The sequence below is a fragment of the Cnephaeus nilssonii genome (assembly GCF_951640355.1).
Source record: "Cnephaeus nilssonii genome assembly, chromosome: 8".
Taxonomy (NCBI): domain Eukaryota; kingdom Metazoa; phylum Chordata; class Mammalia; order Chiroptera; family Vespertilionidae; genus Cnephaeus; species Cnephaeus nilssonii.
In genome coordinates, this window is record NC_137079.1 from 51,906,688 (window position 1) to 51,932,446 (window position 25,759).

The window sequence follows — 25,759 nt, forward strand, 5'->3', positions numbered from 1 at the left end:
TATACCTGGATTTATGATTGGTTAAATTTATGCTATTATAATGATTCTTTCACATTTTATTTTATTATGCAGTATTTGGTTCCATGAATAAAAGGCTTGGGTTACTTTGCTGTTCCAACAATGAAAGTCCAATAAAGAATTAAAATGAGTCAGGGGAGATGCAAAGAGCTGAACAATTTCACTCAAATACAGGCAGAACTGTGAAACTGTGAAAGTCCATCAAGTAATATAAAGTCTTATAAGTAACCTTTGACTTATAGCAATTTCATGCCTTGAGTATGATGTAATCATATGGTCTAAATCAACAAAACCTACAGACTTTGATTGGAAACCTTTCTCCACAGAACTCTTTATCAAACAACTCTGAAAGATGACTCCATTAGGAAAATGAAGCAATAGAGACTCTAAAATCTAGGCAAAGCTAATTTATCATAATTGATAAAAGATATATTCTCTTAGGTGACCAGATATTCTTGTGGATTTTTGGGTTCGTGTGTGTGTGTGTGTGTGTGTGTGTGTGTGTGTGTGTGTGTGTGTTTTATGTATAAACAAGAATTCTATTCTCTAAGAAGGAACAGGACAATAACTAGATGTAGTCAAAAAGCCAGCCTACTTAGCAAACATTTATTCTCAATTTAGCATTGATTTTGAATATTTTTTTTTGTCTAACTAGTTCTGTAATATCTATATATATAAAACCCTAATATGAAAATAGACCAAACAGCGGAACAACTAAACAACCGAACAATCGGTTGTTATGATGTGCACTGACTACCAGGGGGCATGTACGGAACATGGAAGGCATCTGTAGCAGGCAGCAGAGCATGGAACATGGTGGATGTTGGCCGGGATGGGATGGTGGAGTAGGTGAGTGGGGGTGCCAGACTAAGGCAGGGCACCATTCGCTGTCATCGGGGTGAGCCTCTGGTGGTTACTGAAAATTCTTTGCTCCTGCACACCACGGTTCCACCCAGTGCTCGCACCTGCTGCCCATGCCAGCCCTGATCGTACCCGCTGCCAACGCTGGGGCCGCCACTCGCACTTGCTTCTGGCGCCCAGCGCCAGCCCCGATTGCTCGGTGCTGTCAGCTGGTGTGAGCGATGGCTGTCAGCCCCTATTACCCCTGAGGGCTTCTCCACCTCCCCCTGCTCCTGAGGGGCAATTGGGGCAGCAGCTGCCACTTGCACCCACTGCTGATGCCAGCCCCAATCACTCTGCCCCATCAGCAGATGTGAGTGGGGCTGGCACCATCAGCGCATGGGAGCAACAGCAGCGGGAGTTGGGCTGGCCTGCCAGCAGACAGGGGATGGGGGGGCTGCAGTGGGAGGGGCCAGGAAGGGGCACGAAGGATGGGCTGAGACCCACCCCTGTGCCCACTGCAGCCTCATGCCCCACAGTTCCTTTCAACGTGCACAAATTCGTGCACTGTGCCCCTAGTATAATTATAACCAGGAAGTGACAAGATCATTGCATGAATTGATAGAAAATTATATATTTTTAGAATGCTTAGCCCCTCTCCCTCTTAGGCCATAAAATGCTATGACAGTCAGAAAAAGTTTTACTATAAAGTTACAGGTGTTAAATAACCTTAAATATAGGGCATGAGCAAAATAAATTAATGAAAGAGGTCTTCCTAGGTTTATGGTCTGGGTAACTGAGTGAAAGATTGTTCCACTTACATGTTAGGGAAAATGGGGCAATTATTTTACTATTCTACTAGAAGAGTAGATTAGGAAAAAGCAAAATTCCATTTTAAAACTGTTTTAGTTAGGTGACTTTTGCATATTAAAGTGGAGATACCAAGTAGGCAGTTTGACATTGGAGAACACACTGTTAGTGCATCACTCAAATGCCCTACAATGCCGGTTACTGCTGTGGTGCTACCATGCGCCCAGCTGCTGCATGCATTGCCTGCACTATTGCTCACACCTGCTCAGACATTGGTCTTGGACTCTTGGCACCACCTCACATTAAAGTATTTCCTCTGTGGAATAGCAAGTGCATAACAGAAGACAATCTTCCTTACTCCAGGTGGGGCAAGCTCTGTGGTTCATTTTTCATCATCGTCCAGGGCTAAACTGAACTGCAAGCAAGTTTTTGCTGGGCTTCTTTCTTTTCCTATTCTGTCTCCTCATTCTCTTTTAGATTAAGTATGACAGCCCTCCCTTCTAAGTTCTTTGCACATAAATCTCTTTCCCAGGCTCTCTCTTTAAAGCATCTGACCTATATTAAGTCAATAGAGGAATCAGTGTTAGAAATACAAATGAAGAAAATATCAGCATAATTGACATTTACACACCTGGACTTGCATATTGTTATCAGGATAATGAATGTAGATACAGAAAAATAGAGGGTGTAAGCTTCAGTCCTGGGGAGCTTCAGTACTTAGAGGCAGATAAAGAAGGAACACCAATAAAGGAGACTTAGAATGATTATTTTGTTAGAGAAAAGAATAACCAAGTAAAGATAATGCATCAAAAAGCTGATGTGAACAAGTACGTGGAGTAGTTAAATGAAATTAATTGACACTTAATTTATTATGAAAATAAATACTTCAGAAAAAAGCTAATGTATAATAATCTTGCATAATTATTGCAAAAGCATCACTTGAATATTTCATTTTATAAATGACAGGAAATGATTTAGCCCTTCAGTAGGACACAAAAGCCAGTGACTAAGGAACTGGGACAAGAAGCACTGTGGAAACAGGCTGAGAAGCAGCAGAGGAGGGATGAACTTTTGAAGAATGCTGTAAATATATAGATATAATACCAAAATGAAAATATATACTAAAAGTGATAAAGAACATAGTTTTATTCACATATTGTAGGCAATAAAAATATATGTTATATATACATATATATATATATAAGAAATTACTAGAATGCAGAAAAAGGGAATATAGAGAATAGTAGGAAGTGCAATAAAAAGAATAGATAGGTCATTGAAGGTTAAATAATCTCTATATATAAAGAGCCAGCGTTGTAACATCCAAAATGACTGAAGGCTCAACTGAATGCCAGGCTGCAAATGCAGCAGGTGAGCGGGCTGAACTGCTGACCTCTCGGAGAGAGAGAGAGGTAGGGCTGATCAGCAGTGGCAGCAGCTGCTGGCGAGGCCCAGAGAGAGAAGCAGGCCTCACCAGCAGCCAAGCCTCTCTCTCTTCCAGAGGTCAGCAGTTCAGCCCGCTCACCAGCAGCCTGGGGCAGCTGCTGATCAGCCCTGCCTCTATGATCAGGCCCGGAGATTATGACTGGCATAGAAACCAACCAATCAGAACCAAATCTGGGTGAATTATGAGGAGCCAATGACTGCCTAGGAGGTGGAGCTTTTGATACTGACTGGCATAGAAACTGACCAATCAGAACCTATTCTGGGTGAACTGCGAAGGTAAAACCTAAGGTGGGGGCTGAGGAGGGGTTTTAAGGACAATAGCTATTTGGTGTAAGGTGTAAGAAAGTGATTCAATTTTTTAATGACCAGTTTGGTAGTATAGTGCATATGGCTGGCTATCAGTCAAGATATAGGGATTATGTGTTTTTGTCTGCCAAGAGCATCTCCTCCTGCTGAAAAAGGCTCTCCCCATCCCCATTTAAGCAATCCTATCCTATATAATCTATCTATACTAACAAAAGGGTAATATGCTAATTAGACCGGGTCGACCGGCCATCTTCCAGATGTTCAATTTCTTTTCGGAAAAAGCCATGGTGGTAGGGGCCAAGACAGAGGTATTTAGGGGTGATCAGGCCATCAGGGGAGGGCAGTTGGGGGTTACCAGGCTTGCAGGGGAGGGCATTTGAGGGCAAGATCAGGCCTGCAAGGGAGGGCAGTTGGGGGCAAGACCTGGCAGGCAGAGAAGGGCAGTTAGGGGCGACCAGCTAGGCAGAGGCAGTTAGGGATGATTAGGCTGGCAAGGGAGGGCAGTTAGGGGCGATCAGGCAGGCAGGCAGAGGCAGTTAGGGGTGATCAGGCCGGCAGGGGGGCAAGGTATGGGTGATCAGGCTAGCAGGGGGTCAAGGTAGGGGTGATCAGGCTGGCAGGCAGAGGGGTTAGGGGCGATCAGGCAGGCAGGCAGAAGGGTTAGGAGCGATCAGGCTGGCAGGCAGATGGGTTAGGGGTGATCAGGCAGGCAGGCAAGTGGTTAGGAGCCAGTTGTCCCGGATTGTGAGAGGGATGTCTGACTGCCGGACATCCCCTGAGAGGGTCCCAGATTGGAGAGGGTGCAGGCCGGGCTGAGGAACCCCCCTCCATGCACGAATTTCATGCACCGGGCCTCTAGTAGTTAATAAAAAATAAAATATTCATTTGTAATGGTAATAATGAACTGATATAATAAAATCTCATATAGTTTTTACTCATCACATTTTATCAATTATATGACAAGTGGTGACTATAAGTGCACCATTTTTTAAAGCTTTCTGACTTTCTTTGTCCCTTGTACATTGGGACCCTGCAATTCATCAATCCTAAGGACATTTAATGTATTTCTAGAGGGCTGGAAGAAGTTAATGGGGAAGAAAGCAAGACCTATGTAATACTTTCAACAATAAAGAAAAAATAATAATAAAGTGCACAGAAACAAGCATGCTGCTGTCCTGCAGCCTGGAGAGGCCACGTGACTAGGTCTGGCCAATATGGGGTGAACAGCAGTGATTCTGTTATTCCTGAGCTGAGGCATTTGATTGTTGGTCTAAGACCCTCCATCATTCTTGAGGAGATCATTTGTCCCAGATGATAAAGCCGCAGAATGGTTACTTATCTTTCTGCCTGGTTCATTGAGTCACAACATGGAGGGTAGCTGCCCTAGAAGACATCAAATAAGTCTTAATAAAATTAAAATAGTACTATTAAATATAGGCAAATTGAGCTATTTGTATGCAAACTAACCTATAATTGACATACATATGTGCATATTATGTGAAATTAGATGACTCCCCTTATCCAGACAAGTTTAGTTTCAATAATGATCACAGAAGCAAAGTCAGCTAAGAACATGATGTCACATCTGCTCTAAAGTATTGACATATCTTGGAGAATTTGGGTGACTGATGTAACAGAATTTGTAAGCAAAATGAAAAACAGTAAATCCACCACTGATTAGATGTCGCAAATTCTGAAGAATCAAACTTTGGACAGGAAGAATGGTTTCAGCTAGAGAGTTTGGCACTTAGAACAGGTCCAGGAATGGCCACCCTGGAGCTTGGAAGCCACTTGATGTGGAAACAACTGTGGATGGCTGAAAGAGCTATGACATACTCATAAAGTCAGGTGTTTGTTTGTTTGTTTTAATAATTGGGGAAAACAGACAAGACCAGATATTATTAGCAGAGTAAAATGAACAATGGCAATTTAGAACAAAGGTGTAAGCAGGAATGCAAGCAATTGTGAGCAGTCTGGATGTTTTGAATATATTTCAAGTATACCCTATAACTCTGAAAGGTACTAAAATAGTAAGAAAATTTCAATGTGAGGCTGATAGCATGTAGATTTAAACCAGGATGATTGAAACTATATTATTATTATCTAACTCATATTCTTGGGCTTCCAATGAGATGAGTTTGATGTTTGAGTTACAATGCATACTCTGCATCTTTTCCCAAAGATCCTACATTGAGAATATCTGCCACTTACAATAAGTACATAACAGAAATGTATCAATTGCTCTTCATTTCAACCAAGTACAGAAATGTATATGGTAATTTATAGCACAAAGAGAGTTGTTAAAGTAGCAAAATGTAAATGGATTTTGAAATATATTTTCATCAAATTAGATAAGTAACAATTGCTGTTAATAATAAAAATATTTTTCTGAAAGAAAAGAAATTATACTGTTTACATTGAATATCAATTACTAAATAACCGGGCATTTATGTTAATGTTTGGAAGCCTGGTAAATCTTTGTTGACTTACCTACTTGTGTAAATTTGTTATACTCATGTATAAGCTTTGTGCACTTATGTAATTTTTATGCTTATGCATGTTTTAATATTTTATTTTTACTTAGAATATAAATGATCTAAAAATGTAGAACTGTACTCTACCTTGCCAGTTTTTTTGTCTAGGTCATTAATATTGATTTCTAAAATTATCATTTGAATTAGTTGCAAACACTTAAAATTCACCAGTAATGATAGCTTTTAAAATTCATTACTATTTTTGTTCTGTCACATTTAGTATTATTTTCACAAAAGTAATTACTGGTTTAACAGTATGGACTTGCAATTTTCTTGAGTAATGCTGTGATGACAAGTGAAATTAATAAAGTATATTTTTGAAAATCATTTTATTTAACAATGTTTTTATTTTTAAGTTAGATAAAATAATTACAACATTTGAATCTGAAACTGTGTTTTATTTTTTTCTGAGAATTGTTCATTCAAGATCAAGGAAACACTCTATAATAAGAAAGAAAACAAGAATTCCACTGTAGCCACTTCTATTCAACATTGTACTATGGGTTCTACCTGGGTCAATTAAGCAATAAAGATCTGTATATTTAAAGCACAGAGATTGGAAAGAAAAAAAAAAAGTAAAACTATCTTTATTCAATGATGATGTTTTCTTGTATGTAGAAAATCTTATAAACCCACTAAAATTATATGAACAATAAGCTTACAGGACATGAAATCAATAAAAAAATCAATTTTATTTATATGTTCTAGCAATAACATTAAGTAAAAGTCTTATTTTTCATATAATAAATTTGTTATGAAAAATAAAAAAGAAGTGCAAGATTGTACAATGAACACTATAAAACGTTTTTGAAAAAAATAAAGATGACTTAAATAAATGGAAAGACATCCATTTTCATGGAACAATGTAGAACACTGCTAAGATGGCAATGTTGTACAAACAGATCGCAAATTCAACACAAACTCTATTTTTAAAAAAAACTCATGTTATTATTTTGCAGAAATTGAAAATTATATTTCTAAAATAAATATGGAAATGCAAGTTATTCAGATTACCTAAAACAATTTTGGGAAAATAAAAGTATGGCATACTTATTTTCCCTATTTTAAAACTTACTATTCTGGAATATTGTTTGGCTATTCAAAATAATACACAGTTATCATATGATTCAGCAATTTTATTCCTTGTTATATACCCAAGAGAAAAGAAAACAAAATTCTCCATGAGAACATGTACATAAAGAATCACTTCAGCTTTACTATTAATAGTGAAAAGATAGAAACAATTCAAATGTGTATCATTCAATGAATCTCTAAATGAAATGTTTATCCATACAATGAGATATTGTTTGGCAATAAAAAGAATAAATTGCTAATACATGTAAAAATGATGAACCTTGAAAACATGCTAAGTGGCAGAAGCCAGATACAGCAAGGCCATATACAGGGTGTCCCCCAAAATGCATATATACTTTGAATAATTATAAAAACAGTGTTTATTAAAATGCATTTCATTTGAAAAATGTAATGGAATCTACAGACATAGTGTGTATACATTTTTTGGGGACACACTGTTTTTGATAATTTCATTAATATTAAATATATACATTATCCTATATAATAAAAGGCCAATATTCAAATTGTCCCATCAATCAGGAGTTTGACTGGGAGTTCAACAAGGGGGCGGGGCTTGATGGCCAACCACCTGCATCCCCTCCCCCTGGCTGTCCCCATCCCCAATCAGCCTCCCCCACCCCCATCCAGGGCAGGGCCGCCCCACCAACCTCCCACATCCCCTCCTCCCCCGCCCCCGCTGGCCTGTCCGATTGGCCATGATCAGGGTGGGCTGCCCGGACCCCACCCATGCACGAATTCAGGCACCAGGCCTCTAGTCTATAATAATAAAAGCATTATATCCTAATTAGACCGGACATCCTTCCTTTGGGACAAAGCCTCGGCGGCCAGGGGCTGAGGCAGAGGTGACAGAGGCCCTGCAGCGGCGGACAATGGCAGAGGCAGAGGCGGATGCCGCCACGGCGGGGGCCAATGCCCTTGCACGAATTTCTTGCATTGGACCTCTAGTCTAATAAATAAAGATGGAAAGTTTCCCTGGTCAGTGTGGCTAAGTTGGTTGAGTGTTATCCTATGCATCAAGATGTCACAAGTTCAATTCTGATCAGGGCATGCCTGAGTTTCGAGCTTTACTCCCGCTGGGAGTATGCAGGAGGCAGCTGATTGATATTTCTCTCTCTCATTAATGTTTCACTTTCTCTCTTCCACTCACTCCCCCTCTCTCTAAAAAAAAAAATCAATAAAATAAATTTAAAAATAAATAAAATAAAGATGGGAAGTGTATTAGTGTTTGCCAGGTGCTGGAGTTGGAATGAATGGGGAACAATTGGTGTGCATTTTCTTTTGGGAGTAATGAAATGTTCCAAAATTAGATAGTAGTGATGACTGCACAATCCTTTCAATATACTAAAACCACTAAATGGATCACATTTAATATGTGAATTGTCTCAATAAGCTGTTATTTAAAATATATAGTTTCATAAAAAATCATTGAAACAAAGCAAAACATAAATATGTTTATTGCCTCTCATGATTATATAAATTTTCATTCATTTTTAATAATCAATTATTGTTTTGACTTCAGATAAGCAAAGCTTTAATAATATTAATTTTAGCATTATATACAATAGCTAACATTTGGAAACAGCCCAAGTGCCCATCAGTAGATGAATGGATAAAAAAGCTGTGGGACTTTACACTATGGAATACTAGGCAGCTGTAAAAAGACAGATCTCTTGCCCAGGTGGTGTGGCTCAGTTTTTAAGTGTCGCCCTATGAACCAGAAGGTTACAGTTTGATTCCCAGTCAGGGCATGCCCGGGTTACGGGCTTGATCCCCAGTGTGGGGCATGCAGGAGGCAGCTGATCAATGATTCTCTCCCATCATTGATGTTTCTATCTCACTCTCCCTTCCTCTCTGAAATCAATTAATATGTATATTAATGTGTGTGTGTGTGTGTGTGTGTGTGTGTGTATGAGTGGCCGGATTATTATGACCACCCCATCAGTACTTCATTGAGCCACCTTTTGCCTTCAATACTGCAGCGATTCTTCTTGGCATTGACTCCACGAGATGTTGAAAGGTGATGCAAGGAATCTGACACCATGCCTGATGAATAGCACTGTCCAGTTCTGTGAGATTTGATGGTTGTGGAACCAGCTGCCTGATGGCTTTTTTTAACTGCGTCCCACAAATGCTCAATTGGATTGAGATCTGGTGATTGTGGGGGCCACCTAAGCAAGGTAAAGTCTCCCTCATGTTCTTGAAACCACTCCTGCACAATACGAGCACCATGGCATGGCGCATTGTCTTGTTGGAAGAAGCCATCTCCTTTGGGATACGCCATCAACATGATAGGATAAACTTGATCAGCAATGATACTTAGGTATGCTGTGCTATTCAGACGTTGTTCCACACGAATTAAAGGGCCCAAGTCATGCCAGGAAAACATGCCCCAAACCATAACACTGCCCCCACCAGCTTGAAGGGTTGTACTCATGCATGTGGAGTGCATGCTTTCATGCTGTTTCCACGAAATTCTCACTCTGCCATCTGTGTGATGCAACTGGAAACGTGATTCTTCGGACCACATGACTTTTTTCCAATGCTCGACTGTCCAATCCTTGTGTTCCTGTGTGAATTGGAGACATTTTATCTTGGCAACTGCAGACAGCAAAGGTGTTCGAACAGGCCTTCGTCTTCCATATCCCATACGATGCAGTGTACGGCTAATTTGCCTACAAATGTCAGGTGGTCATAATAATCTGGCCACTCAATATATAAACAGATCTTTATCCTTTGGACAGCATGGATGGACCCAGAGACTATTATGTTGAGCAAAATAAGCCAATATGAGAAAGGTAAATATTATATGATCTCACTTATTTGTGGAATCCAATGAACAAAATGAATTGACCAATAAAATAAGACCCAAAGCATAGAGACATGGAACAGACTGACATACCTTGATGTGGGGGTAGGGGAACGAGAAGAGATAAACTTATATACTTACAGGCATAGCCCATGGACACAGGCAATAGGGTAGTGAAGACCTGGGCAGAGGAGGGTAAAGGGGGGGAAATTGGGAGACATCTGTAATACTATCAACAATAATATATATACATATTAAAACAAATAAAAAGAAATACAAAATTCAGTATATGTCTTTTATTCACATTTTGCTTATTTATTTTTAATATAATTTCCCAAGCTATTATCCATTCTAGGTTATGAGGATCTTATAATACTTTCAGAATTCACTTTTTGAAAAGGAGCAAGTATTTTGTTCTTTTTTCTTTACTACCTTACCTGCATCAAAAGAACAGAAATATGTCATTCCTTTCAGACTGAGATTGTTTTAATTACTAGATGCATCATTGGTGACACTTTTCATTTTAGTCAGGCAAGTGAGCAATATAGGAGGATGGAGAAAGTGACCTCAGAGTTTTCTGTTTCTTCGTGTGTGTGTGTGTGTGTGTGTGTGTGTGTGTGTGTGTGTGTGTGTTTCAATAAGCAAGTCTAAGCAAAATTAAAGGAGAAATTTGTAATTTCCTCAACATTTCTCAAATTCTGGAAAATTCTATAAACATAATGTCAGTAACTTTCAATTTCTTTAAACTTAATTCCACACAAATTATAGTCATCTACATAATAAGTACTTAAGAATACAATATCTTTGAAGTCTGTCAAGTTGATCTCTACCAAGCTTTGTTACTCATTTTAGACCCTGCCATTACTGCCCATCAATGAACCATTTTGTCTTTCTTTTACTTACCTTGCATTATAAAACTAACCCAAATTTTAGTGAAATTGTGTAGTTTAAGTGGTAAATAATTAAAAACTAAGCTGCCAACTTATCTGCAACACCATATTATTTTGTCAAGATTTTAAGAATAAATTGTTTCTTGAAAAAAAATAATAACTGCTATTGCAACCAGAGGTAAGGATTCTATTAAAAGTAAATTCCACAGAAAAGCAAGGGTACCCACTCTAACTGTTAAAAGAGTGAATAGCTGACATGGCATATTTTGTAACTGATGTCAGTCAAAATGCTTTAGAACAAGAAGTATGTGATATAACAGTGTATAAGCTTATAAACTTCAGTGTGATTGATCATTCAGCAATGTGAGATAGATTTTTGCGCCATCCTGGCCATCCACTGATGATTTGTTGAAAAAGCATGTTTTCAAGCTGCTGTGTATACAACCTTCAACCAGGAAGTCATCCTGTAAGTGGTGACTCATGCCATATTTTCAAGAAGCTTTTACAATCAGGTTTTTTTTTAAAAAAAAACAACATATTTTTATTTATTGATTTGAGGGGAAGGGAGAGAAAGAGATAGATAGAAACATCAATGATGAGAGAGAATCATTGATTGGCTTCCTCCTGCATACCCCCAACCAGGGATGGAGCCAGCAACCCAGGCATGTGCCCTGACTGGGAATTGAACCCTGACCTCCTCACTCATAGGTAGACACTCAACCCCTGAGCCTCACCGACAAGGCACATGATCAGACTTTTAAAATTGTAATTTACCAAGTATAAGTATATCTCATATTTGCTTTCTAACTGGCATTTAACAGGAGAGAGCATTGTTCTGAGTGTCTTGTCAGCTGTTTATCAGACATTTCTGTCCCTGTCCCTGGCATCTGAACAGGTGGGATCACATAGTTGATTAATGTTTTCATTCCACTCCTATAGTTTGTTCTTAGGATTTATATCTACATTTTTGTTGACACAATAAATTTTATCAGAGATAACTATAATTTAAATTTTATGTAGTAGTGAACAACAAAGCTCAACATTGGAAAAAAAGTCCATTAATAAAAAAAAAAGATAATCATTGACTAATCTTGGCCTTTTTATAGTTGAGAAGATTTAGGATTAAGATTTTAATCTTATGACTCAAGTCTCTAAACCCTTTATCGGACCAACATTAATAAAAGCTGAAGAGGATTAAGCATCTCATACAGAAAATTCTAGTTTTTACAATCCATTTGAAATTACAATCAATCCTCATTTAGTTGTACCTATAATTTAACAATATAGTATTGAGTAACTCAGAAACTGATTCAATCATTTTTCTTACACATGTAACTCAGAATTTGTTAGTACTACAACTTCTCATTAAATATGGCTACCTAAGAGCCTTAGCCAGTTTGGCTCAGTGGATAGAGCATTGACCTGCGAATTGAAAGGTCCCAGGTTCAATTCCGGTCAAGGACACATGCCCGGGTTGTGGGCTCAATCCCCAGGAGGCAGCCAATCCATGGTTCTCTCTCATTGTGGATGTTTCTATATCTCTCTCCCTCTTCCTTCCTCTCTGAAATCAACAAAAATATATTTAAAAAATAAATATAGCTACCTTAGAGAAAATGAATATCAATACGATAGTATTTAAATGTCTCTACTGTCAAATGCCTATTTTAAAAATTTTCTAAACTGATAGTAATGACTAATTCTTAAAAAAGAAAAGAAATTCCAAAATAACAGCATGTAAATCATTAAATTTATCTTAAATTTATTCGTTGTAGATTTTATAAGTTAACAAGCATATATTCAAACTGTTTCAGCCAGTAAGTCACAAATTGAACTCAACAAGGTTTAGCAAGCATCAACCAATTGAATTCAATGGTCTTGTCTTCTATAGTCTTAAAAAACTCTCAATTCTCATCAGATATGTTGAAATACACATCACTGTGAATTGTTACTAGAGATTAAAGTGAAGAAAATTATCTTGAACCAATGCTAAAACTAGGAATAAAAACATGAGTTTTGCCATTTATAAGAAATCAGAAATGACTCATGACAATCTTCATAAATTTCTAATTTAATAAAATCTTTCAAAGAAAAATAAGGCAAGGATGTTTTTGTGAATAATAGACAAATCTACTCAACCCCCTTGCATTATCAAGTTTAGTTTTCCTTTTTTTTAAATCTTTATTGTTGAAAGTATTACATAGGTTCTCTTTTTTCCCCCATTAACCTCTTGCAGCCCGCTCCCATCCTCCTCCCCACCCCCAGGCCCTCACCACCCCATTGTCTGTGCCCACAGGTCATGCATATATGCATACAAGTTCATTGGTTGATTCCTTCCCACCCATGCTTCTATGACTCTGGGTCTATTTTTGATCATCAGTTTATGTGGTTCATTAGATTCCACATATGAGTTATTTTTATTGATTGATAGACTTTCAGAGAGAAAGAGAGTAACATCAATTTGTTGTTCCACTTGTTTATGCATTCATTGGTTGATTCTTTTATGTGCCCTGGCCAGTGATCAAACCCACAATCTCTCCAACCAACTGAACTACTCAGCCAGGGCCCAGTTTTTCCTTTTTTATTATGTATTTATTTATTTTTAATTCTGTTAATATGGAGTATCTTACATAGTCAAAAAGAGACAGAAAGTGGCATGGTAGTTGCTAGCGGGTGGGAGAAAAGGTAATTTGTTCTTCATTAGGTATAAAGTTTCAATTTTACAAGAAAAAAGTTCTAGTGATTACATAGACATAATGTGTCTGTTGTAACTATTTTTGAACTTCAGATTCTGTTGAAGTCTTTGAACTTCTCCGGAAGGATTGGGAGGTGAATTTTGGTAAATTTTAGTCATTTGCAGCTCTTAGACAGTAGCAGCTACCCCCACCCCCCTCCCCACCCCCAGCTTTCCTGCAAAGTTTCTGGAGTAGCGTGTATATAGCTTGTGAAAGGCAGAGTGGGCAGTCCTCCAAGTATCAGGATGTGTGCTCTGTTGCTGATTGTACCTTCTGATGGCCCAGATGCAGACAGAGCTGGGCAGACGCTGCTGCAGCCCTCCCCATCATTGTTGCAAGCTTCTCCTCCAGGTGAAGGAACTTTTAGGGGATTTAAAGGACTGGCACCTTTTGTTTCTTTCTTTTCTTTTTATCTTCTTCCCCTTTTAGGAGCTAAGTATTTAAAGGACCAGGGCAGTGGTGGGCAAACTCATTAGTCAACAGAGCGGCAAATCGAGGCTCACGAGCCGTATGTGGCTTGCGAGCCGCAGTTTGCCGACCACTGGTCTAGTAAGTCCACAACTGACATTTCACAAGTATAGTTTCCATTGGTTTCTTTTTTCTTTGAATGGGCCATACTTTCTTATTTTTTAGCATGCTTTGTGATGTTTTGCTGAAAACAAGACATTTTAATCTTATAATAGAGAAACTCTGGAGATCCCTCCCCCAACCCCGAATTTGCTGTTTTTTATTTTATTTTATTTGTATTTTATGACTTTTGTATGATGTATCTGTACCCAGATCATCAGTTTAAACTATAAACTTAAGATTTTCTCAGGACTTTTCTGAGTCTCTGACTTCACCTGAGCATGCTTGGTGATTTTCTAAATTCTCCCACATATGTAGTTGCTTTCCAATGTCCTGGTCCAGTGGTCGGCAAACCACAGCTCGAGAGCCACATGAATCTCTTTGGCCCCTTGAGTGTGGCTCTCCCACAAAATACCACGGCCTGGGCGAATCTATTTTGAAGAAGTGGCGTTAGAAGAAGTTTAAGTTTAAAAAATTTGACTCTCAAAAGAAATTTCAATTGTTTTACTGTTGATATTTGGCTCTGTTGATTGAGTTTGCCGACCACTGGTCTATGTCATTACACTAAGTTAAAATAAGCATATTGTGATAATTACATTTTTTTCACCCATTTTTATTTTAAGGATAATACTTACTAGTAATGCAAGAAAGGATGCCAGAACTATAATTGTAGATCAGATTAACTTTTCTCCTTCTGAATAAACAATCATATATCTGCATAGAGACTTCTATGGAATGATACTCAAAATAGCATTATATATAATAGTAAATTAGATATTTCACAATATTTAATTATCAGCTCTAATCCATTGCTATAAAAGTTATAGGTAAGGCTTTATCGGCACATTACTTTCTTGCATGAAAATAATTACACCAGATCAAAACAAGAAGGAGGAAGTCCTAAGAACAATAACAACAACAAATTAAAAAAAAACACACACACACACAAAAAAAACTCTTGTTCAATTAAGAGTTATTTTGATCACTTTTAAAAAATTCAGATCACTAGAGGACTGGGCTTATTTCAAATACATAGAATCATAATCTCTGTGTGTCGGGCCTAGATAGCAACATTTTAAAAGAAGACTGTCTTTTTGTTTGTTTGAAGATAATAAACATAGAAAATCATTGCAGGAAAACTTCTTTATTTTCTTTATTTTGTGGCTCTAATGATTTCTCAGGATGTGTACCCTGAAGTCATTGTTCTGGAATCCAGTTGGGACTCCAGTTCCACAGCCTTAATTATAGTGATTCCACCTGGTTTTACTTTGGTTCCTAGAAGAAATGATCTCTCATGTGTGACCTTTCGGTGGAAAGAGAACAGCACCCAGAGAATCGTCTTCTTTGCCTAATAAATAATCATCTAAGCCACATCAAACCTATTAAGCAATAAAGCCTGGCATTTATTTTTGGAAAGTCTTCATCTGAGCCTGAATGGGGACATTTTCAGGTATTTGTCTTTGGTTAATGCATCAAAAAAGATTTCTGATACTGAGCTTTTGGTGACATTCTAAGCAAGGAGGAACTTGTTGAGCAATGTAGACTCCCCACCAACAGTTTGCTTTGTTGCACACTTAGTCCATTTGCTTTAAGATGATGAGGTATTATGGAGAGAGCTTAGAAGGGATATTCTTAAGTCACTTATACTTAAATGAAACAATTGGAAGGTTGTTGTCAGACACAATCACATCTGTCAATAAGTGGCAAACATATGTGGTTGAGATCTAATTTTGAGATGTATGTGTGAGTATTGACTTTTATTTGGATTAATGTATCAAGATAAAAAATATGTATATCCCTAGGTTGTCCTTGCAAAAGTAACCTTCCAAGAACCAATTCCAGCATGTAATAATTATAAGAGTTTCACCAAAAGGTTGGTGAAGCTTGGGGAGCTCAACAGGGTTGAGTCAAATGTAGTTTACCTGTTGGAAATGGTTAAATGGCACTTCTCCCAAACCTGAAGAGGATTGTCTGCTGCCAGACAGCTCAGGGCATTTTATTGCCTCCTGTGGGCCAAACACCTGAACAGCTGTAGGCTATTCCCCAAACTGATAATGCTTCTGTACCCTTTGATACCTTACCCTTTGAAGTGTATATTTCCACCTTGCCTTGGGACTAATTGTGTTATAATAAAAGCCCGGGGTCCTAGACAAAGAGAGTCTTCAGTTCCTTTTAGCTGAAGCTCCTCTGACCCCCAATGCCTTTCAAAAATATCTTTCGTCCTTGGACTCCTTCTTGAATCTACGCGCAGCCCCTTTCTCCAGAATGCTGAACCCTTTGTAAGGCTGGGACAAGAACCCCGGCATTATGGTGCCCTAATGAGGGACACCAACAGTAACCCATACAAACACTTAACCAAAGATTATCAATTCCCTTGTCCCCTAGAAAAGTTAATTATTGGATCTGGCTATGTTCACACATTCTAAAATGCCTTATAAAATTATAAGCATATTTGAGCAAACGGATGAAAGTTTAGGATTGCTTCACTTGAACAAATTCTGTATATGCTAAAAGCAGAAAGACCAAGCAATGTGAATATTTGTCATCTGGAATAATTGTAATTTCCTTCTTCATATTCATCACCTAATGCATGTCCTTTCCAGTTACTTTTATTATTTTGTTCATGGGAAAAGGGTCTTCATTATCAGGAATCAGCAATTGTGAAGATTCCAGGGTATCTGGATTCAGTATAATCTTTAAAGTTTAAAAGTCAATAAATAGGAACAGACTGCAGAATCTCAGAGGGAAGGTGGGGGTGAGTGGGTGGGAAGAGATCAATCTAAAAACATTTATGCAGATATGCATAACCCATGAACACAGATAATAGGGTGGTGAAGGCCTGGGGTGGGTGGCAAGGGCAGGCTATAAGTGGTAAATGGGGGGGGGGGGACATATGTAATACTTTCAACAATAAATATTTTAAAAAATCAAAATAAAAGCCAATAAAATTAGGCTGGAGGGGAAAACATGGTGATCTAATTAAGGAATTACATGATTTCCCCTTAGAAGAAATGCCTCAAAGAGTACTATGATGTATTATGAATGACTGATCATTGATGGAACTCTTCTACTGCTGGGATAGCTACAATGACATTTTTGTCACTGTCTGTGTAACGTTTTTTCTGAGGATGCCTTTGATTAGAACATAGAGACTTTAGTATTTTGTCACAAAGACTTGAGTATTATTGGCTTCTAGAAAGAGTTTGCACATAAGTATAGATTCATAGTACTGGGGAGTCCAGGTTATTGAGTAGAACAGTAAGAATTGGTAAAATGTCAGGGCAAGGTTGACTTCCAGGTAGAAGTACAAAAGTCATAATAAATACTCCATCAAATTCTAAGTAAATTATTTTTTCTGAAAGTGTCTCTAGAAAAGAAAGGGTAATATTTTGTCGTAGCTTTGGAAACTCGTAAAATTTGTACAAAAAACAACAACAATCAGCCAAAGAGTAAAGAACAAGCCTTATGTTGCCTAGGCATGAGAAAACGGGAGCAATACATATGATTTGAGATTTAAAAACAAACAAACATGAAAATATGTTAATACAACAACATTTGACTTCCTGTGATGAGAGTTAGTGAAAGATACTGCTGGCTGAACTTGGCACACCAGAGTTCCCCTTATACTTCAGAATGTTGAGCTGAAGCCTTAACCATCAGCAGAGTGTTTGTTCTAAAACCACACTAGCTGATGGGAAGAAAACTACAAGAGCCAGCAAAAAGAGGTTTTGAACCAAAAATCTAAATTATTGGGTTAGGGCTCAGACTGGTCTTAAACTAAAATAAATATACATGATATATGAAGTCACAGAGTTAGTGTTGCATGTTATAAGTTTGAACATAATCTTGTATCAGAAGAGCTGACTGATCATTAGAGATCTTCCTCATGCTGACAATGTGTAATCCACAGAACACACATTTTGTAAGAGGGAATTGAGTGAGGCCATAGCTGTAAGGGGGTGGTCTGGGCTTCAATGTGGAATAGGAGTTAATGACCTAGGTTTGTGTTCTTTCCAAAACCATATACACCCATCAAAAGATTCAGCCTCTGTGCTCTGTGACATGTCTAACATGGTGAGTCCTCAGACAAAAGAAGGTGATGCCAGCCAGCCAGCTCATAGAGACAGTGGGGGCTTGGTGCCCTTGTAGCTGGAGAAAATGTAACACTTCTCCCTACTCTGGACATTTCAAAGCACACGCAGGTCAGCCTAAGATTGGCGTCGCTCATGTAGCCGTATTTGAGAGCGAAAATGTTTGTAGTTTTGTACATAGAACCGTGGCTTCAAAGCCAAGGAGATAGGGACTACATTTCTTTTATTAAGCCCCGTAAGAGCGGAAGCAGCTTGGAAGGTTATTTCACCTTTCCTGGGCCTCTGTTTACTACTCTCTGAAATGGGGTGATGTCACAGGATTAGTTTTGTCAATACTTCATGTAAGGTACATACACATGGCTCTTGTCACTGCTGCAGTTACATTTTAAAAATGATTTACCCCCCAACTGAAGTTGTAAATGTTTGACAAACATGACTCTCCTCCTCTTATTTATTAGATTATGTGTAAGATACAGAATGGCTGCTAGAGATCCAAATATGTGAAGACACAGTCCTTATTTCAAGAAACTTACCATAAAAAAGAAACATATGGGGGACTCTTCCCCCTCCCTACATGGGAGTCTGTTCTGTGGGACTCTTTCCCTCTCCCCATGTGGGAATCTGTACTTGTTCTTCAATAAATTTTCACCTTTGCTATAAAAAAAAAGAAACATATGAATAAATTATTATTTTCAGGGGTCCAATGCTGTGATAAATTTAGGCATAGAATTATGGAACATGGCAGTTAATATCATCAGCCCACATTGCCTTTTGGATTTGAGAAGGGGGATTTTGCATTAAGTTAGCATCAATATTAAAATTAGCATCATTAATGAATTACTCTAAGGCTATTATCTATATTCCAAGGAAGCAATCCTTATGTTTGTACCACAGTCCCTAGATTAGTGTGAAAGATACAAAAGTACTTATTCTATAAATCTCTTATCTTTATATCTAGCACATTAAAAAAAATTCAGCTTTTGCCCAGTTTTTCCACAGAAAACATAGAACAGGATGTTTTAAAAGATTCTCAAAATATTTATAAACAATGTATTAGCTCAGCACTGTATAAAAGGAAACCAGGAAGTACTAAATCCATGGCATTTGTAATTTATACACAGACTATTTACTTTGCTTGCCCTTTTGAAAGTTTCAACTGAAATTTATGGCTAGGATGCTTTCAGAATCTGTGATAGGTAATTTTGTGGTATGTATTGACAAGCAGGAGTAAGGCTCACAAAAAACTAGCTCGGGCTTTACTGCTTTGTTTTCAGAATAAATGTGCACAGAAATTGTAAGGAATTGTTCAAATCTCTGGAAATCCCTCTATGTTTCCAGAGATGACTCATAAATTGTAACAACCACTGATTCACACCATATAACTAATATGTATCTTTAGTTAAGAAACAAAAAATATATGGGATGGCATTGATAAGGAACTAGATCTCTTCTATTCCTGATTATTTGACCTTCATTCAAATGAAAACTCCAAAATTGTATATATATAATCGTCACATGTTGTTTTACCCAGAATAGAAAAATACAAACACATGTACTCTGTTACTTGTTATAAGATGTTTTCTTACGTTTTGATTCTCAAGATGCCGTAACAATAACAAAATATGAAGGCAAACAATCATTTTTAAGCTGTCTTATTAATTTATTCTTGTCCAAAGATGAGGAAAACCTTTTTTATTAGGCTTGCATTAATTGCTATTCTCTACTAAGGTTTGAGATGAAATATGTATAACTACAAAAGACAGAAATCAACCATGAGTGTTTTAAAAATAAATAATCAAGTATTACATAAACTGATTTCTCAACCTTTTGTTAGTGGGATCTCACTCTTTTGTTTTAAATATCCAAGTCATATAAAAGTCAATAAGGAGATCTGAAGAATGCCACTGCTTCCAAAACAAAATACATCCTGATTACCTGTTTTATGATTAAAAAAATGTTGTCATTCAACTGTATTTTTGTTACTAAGAGTCAAGCTTCCTCTGTTTTCTGGTTAAAATAATTTAATTCCAACACTACAAAATAAGTTCCAAAAAGAAGAAAAAGCATGCAATCGTATACATATGTAGGATAAATGTCCGTCAAAATTCAACACCTATTTTGTTGTTGTTAATCTTCTCCTGAGGATATTTTTTTCCATTGCTTTCCAGAGAGAGTGAAAGGGAGAAAGGGAGAGAGAGAGGGAGAGAAAAACATCCATGTGACAGAGACATATTGATTGGTTGCCTCCTGCACATGACTTGACGGGGCCAGAGTCGGGACCAAACCTGCAACTCAGGTACGTGCCCTTGATCGGGAATCAAACCTGTGACCCATCAGTCTAACCACTGAGTAACATCAGCCAGGGTTCAACACCTATCAACACTAATAAAAGAGAAACATTCAAATTGACCATACCTTCGCTATGCCCACCAGCCAATCAGGAGTAAGTATGCAAATTAACCCAACAAAGATGGTGATGGCCCCACCCCCCCAGCCGCTCCGGGCCTCTGGGCAGCATGCATGCAGGCATGGAGCATTCGGGCGGGGCGGGATGCTAGCTGTGAGGGGGAGAAAGGGGTGGAGGGAGCTACAGGAGTGGCGCTCTGCCAGGAGCAAAGACTGAAGGCGGCGGCCAGAGTGAAGGCCTGTGTCCTGGGTGCCAGAGGAAAACTGGTGCCTGTAGCCAGGGGAAGGAAAGCCTATTGCACAAATCTCTTCATGCAACGGGCCTCTAGTTTTATATATATAAAAGGCTAAGTGACCATGTGACCATCTGACTGACCAGTAGGTATGATGTGCACTGACCACCAGGGGGCAGACGCTCAACACAGGAGCTGCCATGCTGTGGTGACTTGGCAGCAGCGGTTCTCGGGTGACACACCCTGAAACCAGAGAAGAGGAGCCCAATTCCAGGATGTGTCACCTGAGAACCGTCCGGGACCCCTTGGGGGATGTCAGAGAGCCAGTTTCGGTCCCATCCCTGTAGGCCAGGCTGAGGGACCCCACCTGCTGGAGGGATCCTGCTCACTCTGCAGATACCCTTCAAGCCACAGTGCCGCTCCAGGTGTGGCCAGTGGGGAGGGACAACAGGAGGTTAGCTCCATGGCATGTCTGGCCCCATCTTGCCCAGTACCGCCCCGCTGGCCACGTGCTAATTAATTTTCTTTCAATGTGCACGAATACATGCACTGTAGCACTAGTTCTTAATAGAGTTATATATGGAGAAAATCCCAGGAAAGCAAAACAGAAATTTTCTTTAATAAGTAAGTGTTATAAAGTCACAGGATGAAAAGTCAACATGAAATAATAAATTATAGCTCTTTATAAGAACATTTTAGGGAACAATTTTGTTTTTAGAAATATCATTAATAATGGCTCCAAAAATTTGACAGACTTAGCTAAAAATCTAGCAAAACCTGGATTTGTATGCTGATGTAAGATGCAGAATTATCAAAGAGTTCTTATACAGCAAAACAAAACAAACAAAATGTCCACAAAAGAAAAAAGTTGACAAATTGAAATTTTTCAAAATTAAATTTTTTGTTACGATGCCAATGAACTTGCAAAAATATATATTTGAAACTCTGATATTTGTCAAAGGATAAGTGTCTTTAATATATATATAACTATAAATACAATCCAATATAATTATAAAATGCTCAAGAAATTACAACAGACACTTGATTAAAGATGTAAAGATAGCAAATAAATACTTCAAAAGATGCTCAATTTATTAGCCATGATAATATTCTGTGACATTACTATTTAACAGCTAAAATAAAAAAAAATTTAATGTGAAATCCTGGAGTGATTTTAAATGTTCTTCCATTACATGGAATCCACTTATCATTTTGACATTGGCAGTTGTACTTAGGCATTTATCCTAGAGATATACTTTATATCTGTATATTTGTATCCAGAAACCTTGCTGAGCTCATTATTTCTAGGAGGTTTTATGTATCTTTAGATATTTACACATTTAAGTATTCTTTAATTAGAAACATTTTTATTTTTCTCTTTCCTGTCTGTAAATACATTTTCTTTCCTTACTGCAATGGTTAGGACCTCCCATATATTGGTCATTGAACTGGTGAAAGTAGAAACCTTGCCTTGCTCCTGATCTTTCAAGGAAACTGCTTACTATCACTATTGAGTATGATGTTATCTGTAGGGACTTTGTAGATTCATATTACTTTGTGGTTTTCTTTACTTATAATTTGTCTGTTTTAGTATCAAGAAATGCTGACATTGCCCTTACCGGTTTGGCTCAGTGGACAGAGCGTCGTCCTGTGGACTGAAGGTTCCCAGGTTCGATTCTGGTCAAGGGCATGTACCTAGGTTGAGGGCACATCCCCAGTAGGGGGTGTGCAGGAGGCAGGTGATCAATGTTTCTCTCTCATGGATGTTTCTAACTCTCTATCCCTCTTCATTCCTCTCTGTAAAAAATCAATAAAATATGTAAAAAGAAAGAAAGAAAGAAATGTTGACCTCATAAAATGAATGGGAAAATATTGCCTCTTCTCATTTTTTTTCAAGATTTAAAAAATAATGGTATTATTTATTCCTTAAATAATTGTGGGATTTAACAGTGAAACTCTCTGGACATGTAGTTTCCTTTGTAGGAAGATATTGACCACAAATTCAATTTATATAATAGATTTTTGAAATATCATGTTATGTATTTCTTCCTATGTTTTGGTAGTTCATGGCTTTTATCTAAGTCAACTACAGAAATTTTAAAGTTGTGAATAAACAAACACAAGTTTTTATATTATTATTTATTTATTATTCTATTATTTCCCATACAAATAACTGTAAATCTACTTTTGCCCACCTCCATAAATTATCAAAATTATGGTCATGGAGGTTTTCATAACATTTACTTTTTATTCTATTAATGCCTATATGATATGCAGGAATATTCAACCCTTCACTCCTGATGTGAGTAATTTGTGGTTTGGGGGTTTTGTGGTCAATTTTGTTATAAGTTTAATAATTTTTCAAACAGCCAAGTTTTGTTTCACAGCTTTTCTCTGACTATTCTGGTTCTAACTTAAATGATTTCAGCTCTCATATTTATTTTTTTCCCTTTTCTGCTTGTTATGAACTTAATTTATTCTTTTTAAATCTATTTTCTGTCTTATTTATTTGACACCCAACTTTTATTCTAATACTAGAGGCCCAGTGCACAACATTAGTGCACTGGGTGTGTGTGTGGGGGGGGGTCCCTCAGCCCGGTCTGCACCCTTTTGCAGTGCGGGAACCCTCGGGGGATGTCCGCCTGCCGACTTAAGTGTTATAGAACTTAGGGGAGTGGCCATCCGGCAGGTGGACATCCCCCGAGGTGTCCTTAGTGCTGCCGTGGAGGCGAGAAAGCCTCCCACCACCACTGTTGCGCTCGCCAGGCAATGAGCCCAGCTTCTGGCTGAGCGACGCTCCCCCTGTGGGAGCACACTGACCACCAGGGGGCAGCTCCTGGGTTGAGAATCTGCCCCCTGGTAGTCAGTGTGCATTATAACAACCGGTCTTTCTGTCATTTGGTCGATTTGCATATTAGCCTTTTATTATAAAGGATATGCACTTAATGTTTTAGTTTTCTGTTTAAGCACGCTTCAAATGCATTCCACACATTTTTATATGTTACATTTTTATTTAGTTAAATTGAATTTCCTTTAAGACTTCTTTTCTGTCCCATGAGTTACTTAGAACCATTTTAATTTCTAAATATTTGATAATTGTTTATTATTATAAACATATATATTCGTTTTCACATAATAAAATGGATACCTCACTTTCTCACATCCAAATAAAATAAAATGCTAATCTGGAAATATTGGTAACAAGGAGGGGTTTCCTTCTTTCTTTGGAGATCAGATTCTGATAAGTAGGGAAATTGGAATGATGATTTCAGTAGTGATGTTAATAGAGGAGATGTGATAAATTGTCATGAAAAAGCAGAGGAAGACTGTGAGAAACTAACAGTAACATCAGCAGCATTACCCATACCCGACCAGCATGAATTTCAGAAGCAAATTCCTAAGGCAGAAATTGTAAATACTGAACAATTTCAAAACTTGTTCTCGCCAGCAAACATTGAGAGGAAGGAGCACCCTCCCAATGTCAGAGTGCATTATTTAACAAGGCCACCAATGTATGATTACTAGTCCAATCAGAGGTCAACTTTACCGAAGTCATTTCCATAAAACAGGTAGCAGACATTTCAAGTGGAACTGAGTCGACTAACAAGAGTTCATGCATTAGCAATTTGATTTTAGGAAAAAAAAATAAAAAGTCCAATCACATTTTGTATTTAAAGGCTGCTAAGGGTGATAACCTAGAATGCAGTTGTTCCATACTTAACTTGATTAACTTCTGAAAGTTAATGCAGATCTAATCACGGTAGACTTGAATTGCAGTGCATTTATATTCAGAATTATAATCACATCTGAATCAGTAGACCAAGAAATGTGATATTACCCATTCAGATACTGGCATTCTCATAATCCTTCATCTGACTATAGTTTTGAAACCCATAGTTTGCCCTATTATCAATTGCAGTACTGATGCTAATAGTCTAAATCAAAGCATGATCCCTTTCTTTGGACATCATGTGCTAAACTAAAGATGATTTAAAAAGTTAGTCATAATAAGAAACAAAACACACACACACACACACACACACACACACACACACAAATCCACAAAAGACTGCGAGGTTATTTCATTTTTTAAAAAAATATATAAAATGAAAAATTGTATTCTTTGCTTCTTATCTTCTTCCCTCCCTTTCTCCCTTTGTCTTTGTTCACTGTCTGTCTCTCTGTTTTTCTCTGTCTCTCTAACAAATACCTCCCACACACACACTCACACACTCACACAAACGAGAGAGAGAGGGGGGGGGGAAGAGAGAGAGAGAGGTTAAACTAAGTCTGCTATTGAAAATTAACTGAGGATGGTTTGGTATTCTTGTCCCAATGTGAAGTGAAAATAAATTATTCCCAAAAAACTTAGTTGCAGAAAATAATACTCTATATACACAGACACAAATGCACTTTTAACAATATTTCTTGAACTTACTTGCCATAATTAAAGCATTCATTATTCGCTAAGCTCCTTTGGTGTTAGCTAATGTATTGATTTTTCAACCACAGATTACTATTTAGTTTGTATAACCTAGGTTCAGGAAACATGTCCTTAGACAAGATAAGGAGCTAAAATCCTAGTGAGCATGACAGACAATAGATAGCAAATACACAATAAAGTTAAGTGATCATCTGAGGGAAGTTTCCTGAGCAGAAAGGGCAACTGATACAAAAGAGGAAAAACATATATAACATTGATAATGATTCTAGAACTGTCCAAAATCGGGCCAGTTTGCAGTGGACTCAGTGTGCATACATACAAAAACGGTAACAGGTGAGCTCAAGGTGGTTGACAAGGGCCCTCTTGGGAAAGTGGAAAAGTTTGGTTTATAGTCTATTCATCATAATGAAATGGTACAATGAAGGACAAAGCCATTTTCCTTTATACATTACTTAAAAATAGCTTCTATAGCTAAATCCTAAGGGAGTTTTAAAAATCCGAAGATCTTTGATGCAAGAGGCTTGCTTTTATTTCATAGGTC